Consider the following 12678-nt stretch of genomic DNA (forward strand, 5'->3'; position numbering starts at 1 on the left):
TGCGTGTATGTCTAAACGTGTGGCCTCTAAAGAGAACGCACAGGAGAGTTTTCTCTCGAAAGAATATATAAGAATACCACGTTATAAGGAAATACAGTGTTGCAGACTAAAGACAAATACGTACGTATTGGAAACATTTTACCAGAAGAAATAACGCATCGTACAAAATTAGCTTGTATCTCCTAAACAACACGTTGTAACTCGAAAAGATTTGTTCTGGCATGTACGGCTAAATGTGTAGCCTCAAAAGAGGACCCACAGGAGAATTTTCTTTAGTCAAAATATGTCAGAAAACCACGTTTTAAGGAAATCCCGCATCGTGCGAAATTATCTTGTTTTTCTTAAACAACACGTTGTATCTTGAAACGCTTTGGTGTGGCGTGTATGTCAAAAGCGAACGCACAGGAGAGTTTTCTCTCGAAAGAAGATGTAAGAATACCACATTGTAAGGAAATACAGTGTTGCAGACTAAAGACAAATACGTACTTATTGGAAACACTTTTAGAGATGAAATAAAGCATCGTTCAAAATTAGCTTGTATCTCCTAAACAACCCATTGTAACTCGAAAAGATTTGCTGTGGCGTGTAGGTCTAAATGTGTAGCCTCAAAAGAGAACCCAGAGGAATTTTCTTTCTTCAAAATTTTTCAGAAATCACGTTTATAGGAAATCCCGCATTGTGCGAAATTATCTTGTTTTCCTAAACAACACCTTGTAACTCGAAAAGCTTTGGTGTTACATGTATGTCTAAGTGTGTAGCTTCAAAAGAGAACGCACAGGAGAGTTATCTCTCCAAAGAATATGTAAGAATACCACGTTATAAGGAAATACATTGTTGCAGAATAAAGAAAAATACATATGTATTGGAAACACTTTACGAGAAGAAATAAAGCATCGTACAAAATTAGCTTGTATCTCCTGAACAACACGTTTTAACTTGAAATGATTTGGTGTGGCGTTTATGCCTAAGCATGTAGCCTCAAAAGAGAATGAACAGGAGAGTTTTCTCTCGAAAGAATATGTAAGAATACCACGTTATAAGGAAATACAGTGTTGCAGAGTAAAGACAAATACTTACGTATTGGAAACACTTAAAGAGAAGAAATAACGCATGGTACAAAATTAGCTTGTATCTCCCAAACAACATGTTGTAACTTGAAAGGATTTGGTGTGGCGTGTACGTCTAAACGTGTAGCCTCAAACGAGAACCCACAGGAGAATTTTCTATCGTCAAAATTTTTCAGAAATCACATTTTTAGGAAATCCCGCATTGTGAGAAATTATCTTGTTTTTCCTAAACAACACGTTGTAACTCGAAAAGCTTTGGTGTTACGTGTATGTCTAAGCATGTAGCCTCAAAAGAGATCGCACAGGAGAGTTTTCTCTCGAAAGAATATGCAAGAATACCATGTTATAAGGACATACAGTGTTGCAGAGTAAAGACAAACACTTACATATTGGAAACACTTAATGATAAGAAATAACGCATGGTAGAAAATTAGCTTATATCTCCTAAACAACACGTTGAAACTCGAAAAGATTTGGTGGGGCGTTTACATCTAAACGTGTAGCCTCAAAAGAGAACCCACAGGAGAATTTTTTTCGTCAAAATTTTTAAGAAAACCACGTTTTAAGGAAATCCCGCACCATGCGAAATTATCTTGTTTTTCTTAAACAACACGTTGTAACTCGAAAAGCTTTGGTGTTGCATGTATGTCTAAGCGTGTAGCCTCAAAACAGAACGCACAGGAGAGTTTTCTCTCGAAAGAATATGTAAGAATACCACGTTATAAGGAAATACAGTGTTGCAGAGTAAAGACAAATACATATGTATTGGAAACACTTTAAGAGAAGAAATAACGCATGGTACAAAATTAGCTTGTATCTCCCAAACAACACGTTGTAACTCGAAAAGATTTGGTGTGGTGTTTACATCTAAACGTGTAGCCTCAAAAGAGAACCCACAGGAGAATTTTCTTTCGTCAAATTTTTTTCAGAAAACAACGTTTTAAGGAAATCCCGCATCGTGCGAAATTATCTTGTTTTTCCTAAACAACACGTTGTAACACGAAAAGCTTTGGTGTTGTGTGTATGTCTAAGCGTGTAGCCTCAAAAGAGAATGCACAATATAGTATTCTCTCGAAAGAATATGTAAGAATACCACGTAATAAGGAAATACAGTGTTGCAGAGTAAAGACAGATACATACATATTGGAAACACTTTACGAAAGGGAATAATGCATCATACAAAATTAGCTTGTATTTCCTAAACAACACGTTGTAACTCGAAAGGATTTGGTGTGGCGTGTACGTTGCAATGTGTAGCCTCAAAAGAAAACCCACAGGAGAATTTTCTTTCGTCAAAATTTGTCAGAAAACCACGTTTTAAGGAAATCCCGCATCGTGCGAAATTATCCTCTTTTTCTTAAACAACACGTTGTAACTCGAAAAGCTTTAATGTTGCGTGTATGTCTAAACGTGTGGCCTCTAAAGAGAACGCACAGGAGAGTTTTCTCTCGAAAGAATATATAAGAATAACACGTTATAAGGAAATACAGTGTTGCAGAGTAAAGACAAATACATACATATTGGAAACACTTTACCAGAAGAAATAACGCATCGTGCAATATTAGCTTGTATCTCCTAAACAACACGTTGTAACTCGAAAAGATTTGTTCTGGCATGTACGGCTAAATGTGTAGCCTCAAAAGAGAACCCACAGGAGAATTTTCTTTAGTCAAAATATGTCAGAAAACCAAGTTTTAAGGAAATCCCTCATCGTGCGAAATTATCTTGTTTTTCTTAAACAACACGTTGTATCTTGAAAAGCTTTGGTGTTGCGTGTATGTCTAAGCATGTAGCCTCAAAAGCGAACGCACAGGAGAGTTTTCTCTCGAAAGAAGATGTAGGAATACCACATTGTAAGGAAATACAGTGTTGCAGACTAAAGACAAATACGTACTTATTGGAAAAACTTTTAGAGATGAAATAAAGCATCGTTCAAAATTAGCTTGTATCTCCTAAACAACCCATTGTAACTCGAAAAGATTTGGTGTGGCGTGTATGTCTAAACGTGTAGCCTCAAAAGAGAACCCAGAGGAGAATTTTCTTTCTTCAAAATTTTTCAGAAATCACGTTTTTAGGAAATCCCGCATTGTGCGAAATTATCTTGTTTTTCCTAAAGAACACCTTGTAACTCAAAAAGCTTTGGTGTTACGTGTATGTCTAAGTGTGTAGCCTCAAAAGAGAATGCACAGGAGAGCTATCTCTTGAAAGAATATGTAAGAATACCACGTTATAAGGAAATACATTGTTGCAGAATAAATACAAATACATATGTATTGGAAACACTTTACTAGAAGAAATAAAGCATCGTACAAAATTAGCTTGTATCTCCTAAACAACACGCTTTAACTTGAAATGATTTGGTGTGCCGTGTATGTCTAAGCGTGTAGCCTCAAAAGAGACCGCACAGGAGAGTTTTCTCTCCAAAGAATATGTAAGAATACCATGTTATAAGGAAATACAGTGTTGCAGAGTAAAGACAAATACTTACGTATTGGAAACACTTAACGAGAAGAAATAAGGCATGGTACAAAATTAGCTGGTATCTCCTAAACAACACGTTGGAACTCGAAAAGACTTGGTGTGGTGTTTACATCTAAACGTGTAGCCTCAAAAGAGAACCCACAGGAGAATATTCTTTCGTCAAAATTTTTTCAGAAAAACTCGTTTTAAGGAAATCCCGCATCGTGAGAAATTATCTTGTTTTTCCTAAAAAACACATGGTAACTTGAAAAGCTTTGGTGTTGCGTGTATGTCTAAGCGTCTAGCCTCAAAAGCGAACGCACAGGAGAGTTTTCTCTCGAAAGAAGATGTAAGAATACCACGTTGAAAGGAAATACAGTGTTGCAGACTAAAGACAAATACGTACGTATTGGAAACACTTTTAGAGATCAAATAACACATCGTTCAAAATTAGCTTGTATCTCCTAAACAAGACGTTGTAACTTGAAAGGATTTGGTGTGGCGTGTACTTCTAAACGTGTAGCCTCAAAAGAAAACCCACAGGAGAATTTTCTATCGTCAAAATTTTTCAGAAATCACATTTTTAGGAAATCCCGCATTGTGAGAAATTATCTTGTTTTTCCTAAACAACACGTTGTAACTCGAAAAGCTTTGGTGTTACGTGTATGTCTAAGCATGTAGCCTCAAAAGAGAACGCACAGGAGAGTTTTCTCTCGAAAGAATATGCAAGAATACCATGTTATAAGGAAATACAGTGTTGCAGAGTAAAGACAAATACTTACGTATTGGAAACACTTAAAGAGAAGAAATAACGCATGGTACAAAATTAGCTTGTATCTCCCAAACAACATGTTGTAACTTGAAAGGATTTGGTGTGGCATGTAGGTCTAAACGTGTAGCCTCAAACGAGAACCCACAGGAGAATTTTCTATCTTCAAAATTTTTCAGAAATCACATTTTTAGGAAATCCCGCATTGTGAGAAATTATCTTGTTTTTCCTAAACATCACGTTGTAACTCGAAAAGCTTTGGTGTTACGTGTATGTCTAAGCATGTAGCCTCAAAAGAGATCGCACAGGAGAGTTTTCTCTCGAAAGAATATGCAAGAATACCATGTTATAAGGACATACAGTGTTGCAGAGTAAAGACAAACACTTACATATTGGAAACACTTAATGATAAGAAATAACGCATGGTAGAAAATTAGCTTATATCTCCTAAACAACACGTTGAAACTCGAAAAGATTTGGTGGGGCGTTTGCATCTAAACGTGTAGCCTCAAAAGAGAACCCACAGGAGAATTTTTTTCGTCAAAATTTTTAAGAAAACCACGTTTTAAGGAAATCCCGCACCATGCGAAATTATCTTGTTTTTCTTAAACAACACGTTGTAACTCGAAAAGCTTTGGTGTTGCATGTATGTCTAAGCGTGTAGCCTCAAAAAAGAACGCACAGGAGAGTTTTCTCTCGAAAGAATATGTAAGAATACCACGTTATAAGGAAATACAGTGTTGCAGAGTAAAGACAAATACATATGTATTGGAAACACTTTAAGAGAAGAAATAACGCATGGTACAAAATTAGCTTGTATCTCCCAAACAACACGTTGTAACTCGAAAAGATTTGGTGTGGTGTTTACATCTAAACGTGTAGCCTCAAAAGAGAACCCACAGGAGAATTTTCTTTCGTCAAATTTTTTTTCAGAAAACAACGTTTTAAGGAAATCCCGCATCGTGCGAAATTATCTTGTTTTTCCTAAACTACACGTTGTAACACGAAAAGCTTTGGTGTTGTGTGTATGTCTAAGCGTGTAGCCTCAAAAGAGAATGCACAGTATAGTATTCTCTCGAAAGAATATGTAAGAATACCACGTAATAAGGAAATACAGTGTTGCAGTGTAAAGACAGATACATACATATTGGAAACACTTTACGAAAGGGAAAAATGCATCATACAAAATTAGCTTGTATTTCCTAAACAACACGTTGTAACTCGAAAGGATTTGGTGTGGCGTGTACGTTGCAACGTGTAGCCTCAAAAGAGAACCCACAGGAAATTTTCTTTCGTCAAAATTTGTCAGAAAACCACGTTTTAAGGAAATCCCGCATCGTGCGAAATTATCCTCTTTTTCTTAAGCAACACGTTGTAACTCGAAAAGCTTTCATGTTGCGTGTATGTCTAAACGTGTGGCCTCTAAAGAGAACGCACAGGAGAGTTTTCTCTCGAAAGAATATATAAGAATAACACGTTATAAGGAAATACAGTGTTGCAGAGTAAAGACAAATACGTACATATTGGAAACACTTTACCAGAAGAAATAACGCATCGTGCAATATTAGCTTGTATCTCCTAAACAACACGTTGTAACTCGAAAAGATTTGTTCTGGCATGTACGGCTAAATGTGTAGCCTGAAAAGAGAACCCACAGGAGAATTTTCTTTAGTCAAAATATGTCAGAAAACCAAGTTTTAAGGAAATCCCTCATCGTGCGAAATTATCTTGTTTTTCTTAAACAACACGTTGTATCTTGAAAAGCTTTGGTGTTGCGTGTATGTCTAAGCATGTAGCCTCAAAAGCGAACGCACAGGAGAATTTTCTCTCAAAAGAAGATGTAGGAATACCACATTGTAAGGAAATACAGTGTTGCAGACTAAAGACAAATACGTACTTATTGGAAACACTTTTAGAGATGAAATAAAGCATCGTTCAAAATTAGCTTGTATCTCCTAAACAACCCGTTGTAACTCGAAAAGATTTGGTGTGGCGTGTATGTCTAAACGTGTAGCCTCAAAAGAGAACCCAGAGGAGAATTTTCTTTCGTCAAAATTTTTCAGAAAGCCAAGTTTTAAGGAAATCCCGCATCGTGCGAAATTATCTTGTTTTTCCTTAACAAGACCTTGTAACGTGAAAATATTTGGTGTTGCGTGTATGTCTAAGCGTGTAGCCTCAAAAGAGAAGGCACAGGAGAGTTTTCTCTCGAAAGAATATGTCAGAATACCACGTTATAAGGAAATACACTGTTGCAGAGTAAAGACAAATATGTACATATTGGAAACAGTTTACGAGAAGAAATAATGCATCGTACTAAATTAGCTTGTATCTCCTAAACAACACGTTGTAACTTGAAAAGATTTGGTGAGGCATTTACATCTAAATGTGTAGCCTCAAAAGAGAACCCACAGGAGAATTTTCTTTCGTCAAAATTTTTCAGAAAACCACGTTTTAATGAAATCCAGCATCGTGCAAAATTATCTTGTTTTTCCTAAACAACACGTTGTAACTCGAAAAGCTTTGGTGTTGCGTGTATGTCTAAGCGTGTAGCCTCAAAAGAGAAGGCACGGGAGAGTTTTCTCTCGAAAGAATATGTAAGAATACCACATTATAAGGAAATACAGTGTTGCAGAGTAAAGACAAATATGTATGTATTGGAAACATTGTACAAGAAGAAATAACTCATCGTACAAAATTAGCTTGTATCTCCTAAACCACACGTTGTAATTCGAAAAGGTTTGGTGTGGCGTGTACATCTAAACATGTAGCCTCAAAAGAGAACCCACAGGAGAATTTTCTTTGGTCAAAATTTTTCAGAAATCCACTTCTTAAGGAAATCCCGCACTGTGCGAAATTATCTATTTTTTCCTAAACAACACGTAGTAACTAGAAGAGTATGGTGTTGCGTGTATGTCTAAGCGTGTAGCCTCAAAAGAGAATGCACAGAAGAGTTTTCTCTCGAAAGAATATGTAAGAATACCACGTTATAAGGAAATACAGTGTTGCAGAATAAAGAAAAATACGTATGTTTAGGAAACACTTTATGAGAGGAAATAACGCAACATACAAATTAGGTTGTATCTCCTAAACAACACGTTGTAACTCGAAAATATTTGGTGTGGTGTGTACGTCTAAACGTGTGGCCTCAAAAGAGAACCCACAGGAGAATTTTCTTTTATCAAAATTTGTCAGAAAACCACGTTTTAAGGAAATCCCGCATCCTGCGAAATTATCTTGTTTTTCCTAAACAAAACGTTGTCACTCGAAAAGCTTTGGTGTTGCGTGTATGTCTATGCCTATAGTCTCAAAAGAGAATGCACAGAAGAGTTTTCTCTCGAAAGAATATGTAAGAATACCACGTTATAAGGAAATACAGTGTTGCAGAGTAAAGCAAATACGTTCATATTGGAAACACTTTAAAGAAGAAATAACGTATCGTACAAAATTAGCTTGTATCTCCTAAACAACTCGTTGTAACTCGGTAAGATTTGATGTGGCTTATACGTCTAAACGTGTAGCCTCAAAAGAGAACCCACAGGAGAATTTACTTTCGTCAAAATTTGTCAGAAAACCACGTTTTAAGGAAATCCCGCATCGTGCGAAATTATCTTGTTTTTCCTAAACAACACGTAGTAACTCGAAAAGCTTTGGTGTTGCGTGTATGTCTAAGAGTATAGACTCAAAAGAGAAGGCACAGGAGAGTTTTCTCTCGAAAGAATATGTAAGAATACCACGTTATAAGGAAATACAGTGTTGCAGAGTAAAGACAAATACGTACTTATTGGAAACACTTTATGAGAAGAAATAAGGCATCGTACTAAATTAGCTTGTATCTCCTAAACAAGACGTTGTAACTGGAAAAGTTTTGATGTGGCGTGTACGTCTAAACTTGTAGCCTCACAAGAGAACCCACAGGAGAATTTTCATTCGTCAAAATTTATCAGAAAACCACGTTTTAAGGAAATCCCGCATCGTGCGAAATTATCTTGTTTTTCCTAAACAAGACCTTGTAACGCGAAAATCTTTGGTGTTGGGTGTATGTCGAAGCGTGTAGCCTCAAAAGCGAACGCACAGGAGAGTTTTCTCTCGAAAGAAGATGTAAGAATACCACATTGTAAGGAAATACAGTGTTGCAGACTAAAGACAAATACGTATTTATTGGAAACACTTTTAGAGATGAAATAAAGCATCGTTCAAAATTAGCTTGTATCTCCTAAACAACCCCTTGTACCTCGAAAAGATTTGCTGTGGCGTGTAGGTCTAAATGTGTAGCCTCAAAAGAGAACCCAGAGGAGAATTTTCTTTCTTCAAAATTTTTCAGAAATCACGTTTTTAGCAAATCCCGCATTGTGCGAAATTATCTTGTTTTCCTAAACAACACCTTGTAACTCGAAAAGCTTTGGTGTTACATGTATGTCTAAGTGTGTAGCTTCAAAAGAGAACGCACAGGAGAGTTATCTCTCCAAAGAATATGTAAGAATACCACGTTATAAGGAAATACATTGTTGCAGAATAAAGAAAAATATATATGTATTGGAAACACTTTACGAGAAGAAATAAAGCATCGTACAAAATTAGCTTGTATCTCCTGAACAACACGTTTTAACTTGAAATGATTTGGTGTGGCGTTTATGCCTAAGCATGTAGCCTCAAAAGAGAACGCACAGGAGAGTTTTCTCTCGAAAGAATATGTAAGCATACCACGTTATAAGGAAATACAGTGTTGCAGAATAAAGACAAATACTTACGTATTGGAAACACTTAACGAGAAGAAATAACACATGGTACAAAATTAGCTTGTATCTCCCAAACAACATGTTGTAACTTGAAAGGATTTGGTGTGGCGTGTACGTCTAAACGTGTAGCCTCAAACGAGAACCCACAGGAGAATTTTCTATCGTCAAAATTTTTCAGAAATCACATTTTTAGGAAATCCCGCATTGTGAGAAATTATCTTGTTTTTCCTAAACAACACGTTGTAACTCGAAAAGCTTTGGAGTTACGTGAATGTCTAAGCATGTAGCCTCAAAAGAGATCGCACAGGAGAGTTTTCTCTCGAAAGAATATGCAAGAATACCATGTTATAAGGAAATACAGTGTTGCAGAGTAAAGAAAAACACTTACATATTGGAAACACTTAACGATAAGAAATAACGCAAGGTAGAAAATTAGCTTATATCTCCTAAACAACACATTGAAACTCGAAAGGATTTGGTGGGGCGTTTACATCTAAACGTGTAGCCTCAAAAGAGAACCCACAGGAGAATTTTTTTCGTCAAAATTTTTAAGAAAACCACGTTTTAAGGAAATCCCGCACCATGCGAAATTATCTTGTTTTTCCTAAACAACACGTTGTAACTCGAAAAGCTTTGGTGTTGCATGTATGTCTAAGCATGTAGCCTCAAAACAGAACGCACAGGAGAGTTTTCTCTCGAAAGAATATGTAAGAATACCACGTTATAAGGAAATACAGTGTAGCAGAGTAAAGACAAATACATATGTATTGGAAACACTTTAAGAGAAGAAATAACGCATGGTACAAAATTAGCTTGTATCTCCCAAACAACACGTTGTAACTCGAAAAGATTTGGTGTGGTGTTTACATCTAAACGTGTAGCCTCAAAAGAGAACCCACAGGAGAATTTTCTTTCGTCAAAATTTTTTCAGAAAACAACGTTTTAAGGAAATCCCGCATCGTGCGAAATTATCTTTTTTTTCCTAAACAACACGTTGTAACACGAAAAGCTTTGGTATTGTGTGTATGTCTAAGCGTGTAGCCTCAAAAGAGAATGCACAGTATAGTATTCTCTCGAAAGAATATGTAAGAATACCACGTTATAAGGAAATACAGTGTTGCAGAGTAAAGACAGATACATACATATTGGAAACACTTTACGAGAGGGAATAATGCATCATACAAAATTAGCTTGTATTTCCTAAACAACACGTTGTAACTCGAAAGGATTTGGTGTGGCGTGTACGTTGCAACGTGTAGCCTCAAAAGAGAACCCACAGGAGAATTTTCTTTGGTCAAAATTTGTCAGAAAACCACGTTTTAAGGAAATCCCGCATCGTGCGAAATTATCCTCTTTTTCTTAAACAACACGTTGTAACTCGAAAAGCTTTCATGTTGCGTGTATGTCTAAACGTGTGGCCTCTAAAGAGAATGCACAGGAGAGTTTTCTCTCGAAAGAATATATAAGAATACCACGTTATAAGGAAATACAGTGTTGCAGAGTAAAGACAAATACGTATGTATTGGAAACACTTTACCAGAAGAAATAACGCATCGTACAAAATTAGCTTGTATCTCCTAAACAACACGTTGTAACTCGAAAAGATTTGTTCTGGCATGTACGGCTAAATGTGTAGCCTCAAAAGAGAACCCACAGGAGAATTTTCTTTAGTCAAAATATGTCAGAAAACCAAGTTTTAAGGAAATCCCGCATCGTGCGAAATTATCTTGTTTTTCTTAAACAACACGTTGTATCTTGAAAAGCTTTGGTGTTGCGTGTATGTCTAAGCATGTAGCCTCAAAAGCGAACGCACAGGAGAGTTTTCTCTCGAAAGAAGATGTAGGAATACCACATTGTAAGGAAATACAGTGTTGCAGACTAAAGACATATACGTACTTATTGGAAACACTTTTAGAGATGAAATAAAGCATCGTTCAAAATTAGCTTGTATCTCCTAAACAACCCATTGTAACTCGAAAAGATTTGGTGTGGCATGTATGTCTAAACGTGTAGCCTCAAAAGAGAACCCAGAGGTGAATTTTCTTTCTTCAAAATTTTTCAGAAATCACGTTTTTAGGAAATCCCGCATTGTGCGAAATTATCTTGTTTTTCCTAAACAACACCTTGTAACTCAAAAAGCTTTGGTGTTACGTGTATGTCTAAGTGTGTAGCCTCAAAAGAGAACGCACAGGAGAGTTATCTCTTGAAAGAATATGTAAGAATACCACGTTATAAGGAAATACATTGTTGCAGAATAAAGAAAAATACATATGTATTGGAAACACTTTACGAGAAGAAATAAAGCATCGTACAAAATTAGCTTGTATCTCCTAAACAACACGTTTTAACTTGAAATGATTTGGTGTGCCGTGTATGTCTAAGCGTGTAGCCTCAAAAGAGAATGCACAGAAGAGTTTTCTCTCGAAAGAATATGTAAGAATACCATGTTATAAGGAAATACAGTGTTGCAGATTAAAGACAAATACTTACGTATTGGAAACACTTAACGAGAAGAAATAAGGCATGGTACAAAATTAGCTGGTATCTCCTAAACAACACGTTGGAACTCGAAAAGATTTGGTGTGGTGTTTACATCTAAAAGTGTAGCCTCAAAAGAGAACCCACAGGAGAATTTTCTTTCGTCAAAATTTTTTCAGAAAACCACATTTTAAGGAAATCCCGCATCGTGAGAAATTATCTTATTTTTCCTAAAAAACACATGGTAACTTGAAAAGCTTTGGTGTTGCGTGTATGTCTAAGCATCTAGCCTCAAAAGCGAATGCACAGGAGAGTTTTCTCTCGAAAGAAGATGTAAGAATACCATGTTGAAAGGAAATACAGTGTTGCAGACTAAAGACAAATACGTACGTATTGGAAACACTTTTAGAGATCAAATAACGCATCGTTCAAAATTAGCTTGTATCTCCTAAACAATACGTTGTAACTTGAAAGGATTTGGTGTGGCGTGTACGTCTAAACGTGTAGCCTCCAAAGAGAACCCACAGGAGAATTTTCTATCGTCAAAATTTTTCAGAAATCACATTTTTAGGAAATCCCGCATTGTGAGAAATTATCTTGTTTTTCCTAAACAACACGTTGTAACTCGAAAAGCTTTGGTGTTACGTGTATGTCTAAGCATGTAGCCTCAAAAGAGAACGCACAGGAGAGTTTTCTCTCGAAAGAATATGCAAGAATACCATGTTATAAGGAAATACAGTGTTGCAGAGTAAAGACAAATACTTACATATTGGAATCACTTAACGATAAGAAATAACGCATGGTACAAAATTAGCTTATATCTCCTAAACAACACGTTGTAACTCGAAAAGATTTGGTGGGGCATTTACATCTAAACGTGTAGCCTCAAAAGAGAACCCACAGGAGAATTTTTTTTCGTCAAAATTTTTAAGAAAACCACGTTTTAAGGAAATCCCGCACCTTGCGAAATTATCTTGTTTTTCCTAAACAACATGTTGTAACTCGAAAAGCTTTGGTGTTGCATGTATGTCTAAGCGTGTAGCCTCAAAACAGAACGCACAGGAGAGTTTTCTCTCGAAAGAATATGTAAGAATACCACGTTATTAGGAAATAAAGTGTTGCAGAGTAAAGACAAATACGTATGTATTGGAAACACTTTAAGAGAAGA

This window comes from Apodemus sylvaticus, chromosome 20 (genome assembly GCF_947179515.1).
Source record: "Apodemus sylvaticus chromosome 20, mApoSyl1.1, whole genome shotgun sequence".
In the NCBI taxonomy this organism is placed as follows: Eukaryota; Metazoa; Chordata; class Mammalia; order Rodentia; family Muridae; genus Apodemus; species Apodemus sylvaticus.